Raw genomic sequence first — 6913 nt, 5'->3', positions numbered from 1 at the left:
TCTCTCCTCCCTAGCTCAATACTACCATCTCCATCCCAGATTCCTTGTTCAAGTCCCAGTCTCTCCTTGCTCCCTGGACTGCATGTGCAATCTCAGGTCCCCCCCACCCGACCCTCCTCCCCAACTCCTCACCCAGCATCCCCATGGCTTCCAGCTCTAGTCTTCTCCCTCAAAACTCCTTGCCCAATCAACCCCTCTGCCTGTCCAGCTCTTTCCTCTGCATTTCAATCGGGTTGTTTTCTGCTCCTCTTCTGTGCTGAGAACCAGGAGGAGCACTGAGAACATAGGAGAAAGCACAGGAACCAAGAGCAGGAAGACTCTCTGAGCCCCACAGCAGCTGCTGACTATGGGGAGCACTACCTGTAGGGAAAATCCCATTCAGCCCCTGGATGGAGCATGCTTTGTCGGGGGTGAGGCATGTGCCATCTTGTCAGCGCTAGGAACCGTGAGGGGAGGAGCATGGTCAGAGCAGATGGGACCTGCAGCAAATGTAGCTACCCAACTCTCTAGGGCATGTGTAGAGATTTTCAGAGGCCAAACTTGGGCAGTTTTTCAGGGGAACAGCAAAAGTCATATCCCAGCCACCACATTTGTCAAGCCCTTGTTCAAAACCGTGGATGTGCTAGAGCTCTCAACAAAACGGTTATTAAAAAAATTAACTTGGAAAAATGGATTTTTCCCTAATCTCATTCGAAAATGGCCAAACTGTTTTAGTGGAAAATTTCCTCAAAAATTCTGCCAAAGGCCAATGGTTTAAATCTGCAAAGTTATAAGCAACTGAAAACAAGAATCTCATAAAGGGAAATGTCAGACAAACAATGATATAGGTGGTGCTACCAGTTCTGCCTATAACATAGTGACAAATATATTCCAATAATCAAATCATGCGAACATCACTTATCGCCACTTCTCATGTGAATGGAAGTTAATTAGAATTGTAGTAATCTTTCACCTGTTCAGATCTGTTAAACAACATTCATATTTCCTTTGCTCAAACTGGAAATAAAATATTCTCTTTCACCCAGATGTGAAATGCTGCATTCCCAGTTCCAGGCTGTCCCCCAGGAAATCCCACGTGGGGTTTTATTTGTACTTAGATTTATACACTCATATTTGGAATAACATTACACCATAAAAGAACAGCCTACACAATTACATACTAAAATTGCATTCAGACTATTTGCTCAATACAGCCAACTGCAAACATATGTAACTTTTAATGGACAATAAGAAAGCAAGTCCAACTCGGATGCTTTTAAAATGTATGTACACCCACACCCCACATATGTTGAGGTAATTGCCATGTGATAAATAAGTATGTTGTATGAATCTGCAATTTATCATCCAGCTCTGACCACTTCACCTGCACTCTTCCTACTAATCTTTTTACCCTAGGACATGTGAAACATTCCAAACCCTGAGCAACTTCAAGCTGCAACTTTAAAAAAAAAATCAACCTGACAAAAATTAAAGTGCATCTTTAATTTCCTTCATTTTAAATTGAAATACACAGAGATGGAAATAATCCCACCCCTACCGACCCTCCTCCCAACTTGATGATGCACCTGGTCTTACCATATTTGATCCTGCTCACAAGATGTTGCTCATCCTGCACTACTCTTTTCCAAAGATCCTGTTTTCTCCTAGACAGTATCAATGCTCATTCCACACTCTGCAAGGCAGACAACCAGCCTTCTCTGAGGCTAGAGCTGTGCACCATGCAGAAGCACCCAAACTCAGCCTTGTTTTGTGTATCCCCCTTGGATCGTGAAACTGCTTTTCCCCAAACAAGGTTAGAAAATATGGGGTCACGTCCACTCATCTAGTAAATCTCCCATCCCCCTTGTTTGCATCCTTAGCTCCCTCCCACCCAGCCCTCCCCTCCCATAAGTGGTGTAGGGAGGTGGCTCTTGAGAGATTTTTGATGGCAGCAGGAGAGACTCCCCTGTGCTTTTGCACGGACCTGACTTGAACCTCTAAGCAAGCTTGCAGGCAACAGCTCAGAAGCAAGCTGCCTTGCTGACTGCACCCTGGAATGTTCACCCCAACCCTGCCCGACGTCAGGGCCAGCGTGTCATACACCCAAGAGATTGCTTTCTTCTTCCATGGAGGAAGTCACGTCATCCTCCTCAGCTCTAGCAGTTTGTAAACAGAGTAACTTGCACTTTCCTAGGCTAAAGGATGCAATGCAGTAACAAAGTCACGGCGTTGGCCCACTGCAAAGGAAAAGTATTTTGGGAATGCCAATCAGCTAATTTGATTCTGAACAGCAATCTAGGCCCTATATCCTATGGAACGAGGCATGTTTAACTTAAACAGGTGCACAGAATAGCCAGTCTTCTCTCTGTATATGGCAATCCCTTCATATTTAGGTTCACATTTCCTCCAATGTTTCAGAGTAGCAGCCGTGTTAGTCTGTATTCGCAAAAAGAAAAGGAGTACTTGTGGCACCTTAGAGACTAACGAAGTGAGCTGTAGCTCACGAAAGCTTATGCTCTAATAAATTTGTTAGTCTCTAAGGTGCCACAAGTACTCCTTTTCTATTTCCTCCAATGTGTGAGAACTGTCATGTTACTTGGGCCACTGGAAACATGCAACATGGGGGAAAAAAACTTGCATACTGCAGATTTCTATGCCCTCATTTGACACTGAGACATATACAGGGATTGCAAAAATTAGCTTTTTTAGCACTGCCTTTCATGCATTTTGATAACTTCCTATCTCAACCCCGCTGCTCTTCCGAGATTAAGTACTTCCAGCAATTTCCTTGGCACTGTTCTTTAGGTCACAATTATTTAGAATTTAAGACAAGTGCCAACAGGTCGTGAATTAAAGATATGCCAGTATCCCATAATCCTGACAGAATGAATTGTCAAAATGAACTCCACATTATCAGCCCCTCAGTAGGACCCATGACCCTCTGAGTTGTCAAGGGCTGAATTGAATGACTTTAAATTAGCCGTAGGTACAAACAAAACAAGCAATAGCATGACCACGAAATGTGCTGTTTAGCCAGGTGCTCCCTCTCCAATCAGCTCAAATGGGGGGGGGGGGGGGGGGGGATCGTAAAGAAGCCAAAAAAGCAGCTAAAAAGGTGTGTGTGCATGGAAGTGCGGCAAGTAAAACAAATTTCTGACCACTACATTCACATCGTGAAAGAAAAAAGTTTTACCTCTCAGCTTCCTTTTCTCCAAGCAGGGTCACGCTGGCAGACAAGCGGTCCAGGCAAAATTATATTGAGACTACCTCAGAAGAGCGTCTGTATATAGTAACATATGGCTTTTATTCTTCTGTGACCCCTTTATTGTTCTCCCCCTGCCACCTCTCCTCCTGTCTCCCTCCTCACGCAGATACCACCATTTCACCCACACTCCCATTCGTTAGTTGACTCCATTTGCCTCTGCACTCAAGCTTGCCAAACTGACCTGTCCCTTGGCTGACGTGGCAACTCCTCAGACCCCCTGAGCTCCCCAAACCTCTACCTCCTCAGAGACCCTTCCCTTCACATATTATGCCCCAGGCCCCTCTTTCTACTTAAGCTTTACCGCTCAGAACCAACCCCCTCAGCTCAGCAACCTCTGCCATCCAACAGACTCTGAATATTGCTCCCATCCAACTTCCCCTCCACTCCTCAACCCTCCAGCCTGGGTACTCTTCTTACCAAACAAACACCCCACCCCCCCTTACCCTTCATTTTCAAACAACCTCCATAGAAAATTCAAGACAATTAGAATAATTCAATTTTTGCAACGTTCCTACTGGGTCTAGAAAAGCAGGAGCAGGAGCAGCGAGCACATGCTCTGAAAGAGCTCCCCAGAACACCGTTCTCAGGGCTTCATCCCTCTGCTGCCTGCAGTTAATCGGCTGCATGGGCCGAAGCCCTCTTATGGCAGCCCAGTGTAGCAGTAACTCTAGGGGCTACCAGCTCCCCTGGCAGCAGGTGGTACTGCAAACTGCAATACACAGAAACACGACAGCAGGGAGGTGCGGGGGGGAAGGAGAGAGACGACCAAACAAGAAGTTTTCAGGGGATTTCCATTCAAAGTTTTTCATTGAAGAAAAAAAATCAGAACTTGAGAAGTGATGACTAGCTCTAAAAATTCTCTCATGTATGAACTATAGATTAATTCACCTGTTTTCTTATCCAAGGCTGCAGTCTTTATAACTCAAATGAATGAACAAACAGCAATGAATCCATCACCGAGGGGGCCACAACAAACCACTGACAGACTTACTTGGTACAGGACTATCCCTCACGTATCATGTCTGAGTCCTTGTCATCTCAGCCAACAGGAATTCCAAAGATGCTCCCCGACGCACTGAGGATTTGCTCACACATTATTACCTTTAAGTTAGAGGCTTAAAGCTTTTTATGACCTACTTCTAAGCATTGCTGCATGGGCGGAGGTGCAGAAAACATAAGCCCTGAACACCAACAGTTGCTGCTGGATTTCCTAGTACCAATAACGTATGATTGCTTTTCTGGATTGAAAGCGTGTCTGGGAGGATGCAGATGGCTAGGGTGGTGTGAACAGCAGTAACATGACTTTAGATGGTCCTATTTATTGACAACTAAAACCACTCAAGATTGAGTGATCTGCATGGAGAAGATTGATCGTAACGAAATTTGTGGACAATAGACTTCCCGGATACCAGTTTCTTTTCTAAAGTACATTTTGAGTTAAAAGCAACATTAAATTGCTTATTATTCATGTTTTAATCTCTTGCCCAACCAATGTTCATTTCTTATTTCAGAGGAGAAGGAAGCTATTCAGAGCAACCCCGAAATTTTATCTATAGTATAAGCTCAAGGTTCTCGTCACAGTGAACATTCAGATTCCTGACTGACCTAGTAATAAGAAAAGACTCATGCATGTAACACACTAATTGGACAAATTAGAAACAGTACTAGACTCACAGCAATTACAAAGGTGGCACCTTACTACCCACTTAAAATTTTCTTTCACTGGCCACTTCCATGCATCTTGCAAAATGGGCATCAATAGGGCGAAGTGGAATAGGATCCATTTTGTTTGCACTCAGTATTCCAGCATCTCTGCAATCCACATTTAGTAACCACTCTCTCCCTTGGCAAGTCCTCTCGTTTGTCTGCTATTTACAGTCTTCAAGTATGAGCAACAGAGCCTGACCAAGGTTGTAACAGCTTAGTTCAGTAACCATTTTGTACAACGTCCTCTCAGGGATTACAACTAGGGCTAACGAAAAAAATAGTTGGGATAGTTTAATACATTCAAAGGCATTGTCCGTTATTTTATTTCATAACAATCCAACTTTTCATTTTCCAAATGGACAATTTCATTTCAAAACTCTTAGTCACACCCTCTGACTGAGTTTCAGGAGTGACACTGGCCACACACTTGCCTAGCTAACCCCCCAAAAGAGGGAGGGGGAGTACCTCATGGACCAGGAGGTCACGCTAAACCGGGGGTAGCCAAACTTACTGAGTCAATAACCTTCAGCAGTTCGAGAAGCATGGTGCACACACCAGGGCTTGGGGCTTCAGCCCTGCCAGGCATCGCCTGTCCCTGCTGGGTAGAAACCAGAGTGATGTGTGAGAGGGACACGTGGGGTGACATCCCCCGCCCCGGTTTTTGCCAGCCCAGCTCAGTCACATGGTGCTGCCGGGCTCCCTCCCTGCACGCGGCTGCTGGAGCCGGCAAGCTGGGAGCTGCGCCCTGGGTGGAGGCAGTGGCAAACAGCTGGGAGCTACAGGAAGAGCAGCTGTTTTTGCTGCTGCCTCTCCCCAAGAAGCTAAAGCAGAGGCCCCACCCTGCAGCTCCCAGCTGTTTGCCCCTGCCTCTCCACACAGAGCTAACTTCGGGGAGCTGCAGAGAGGGGCCGCTGAGGGTGCGACACTCAAGCTATTGGGGGGAGGGCAGGACCACTAACCTTTACATTGTGCCCCCTACTCTCAGCAGGCACCAGTCATTTGTCAGAAGCCCGTAGCCGCCGCTGCTGCCCTTCCCTGGGGCCTGGTGGGCAGAGAATGGGGAGGGCACCACACAAACCGCAGTTTGGCCACCCCTGCTCTAAACTCTTCAGCTACAGTTAGGACCAGAAGATTTGTGATTGGGACAAGAATAACCACCCCTCCTCTTTGAAAGGGGAAGCATAGAGGACTAGGGACATAAATAGCAGAGCTGAGACTTTAAGTGAACCTTTTTCATCCGAGAAGCCCAACACACTTAGCAATGTGCGAAAGCAGAACAGCCGTTCTCCACATAAACAGTTCCTGGCCCTGGGACCTTTACTTGAAGGAAGACTGGAGATAAGAGGGTGACTTGTTTAGGTCATATTCCTACCTCCTTAAAAACTTCTACGAGATGCTCCTTTCCAGCTGCCGCTAAGGAGGGGCTGGGATTTGTCTCAGCCTGCATCCAGGATAAAAGTTTTACTCATTTTTCCAGCACTAGTTCAGGTGCATAGTATTACCAGTCTACAGTCACTGTATCTAGTAGTGACGCTTATGTTGAATATAACAATATTCTACAGGTAAAAGGGGCTAATCTTGACTTTTTGTGAAACCATGCTTACGGTACTGATGCTCGTGCTTAAATTATCTGAAGCGTATTGAAATTCTTTTGTTTTTGTTTTGTTTTTTTGAAGCCCTGAAGTTAAATTTTGTAAAACTGCAAAGATTAAAATAAAGTGTGGAACTATTTACTGGTCTCTACAGCTGACTATGATACCACTGCCATATTGTTGCAGTGTTAGTGCTCATGGGTATTATGTAACCATGAAAGCTGCTAAGAAGTTGCAATGAAAGTTTAATGAATAAGAGAAACATCAGAAAACAAACACAATTGAAGGCTACAGAGGAGCAGAGAGCTCTGTTTAGTTAAGCCACAGGGCACTGTGAAGCTCATTATTCTAGGCACTGAAAGTTTTTGTA

This window comes from Dermochelys coriacea, chromosome 5 (assembly GCF_009764565.3).
Source record: "Dermochelys coriacea isolate rDerCor1 chromosome 5, rDerCor1.pri.v4, whole genome shotgun sequence".
Lineage (NCBI taxonomy): Eukaryota > Metazoa > Chordata > Testudines > Dermochelyidae > Dermochelys > Dermochelys coriacea.
The sequence above is the reverse complement of the archived record's forward strand: the minus strand, read 5'-3'. Positions refer to the sequence as shown.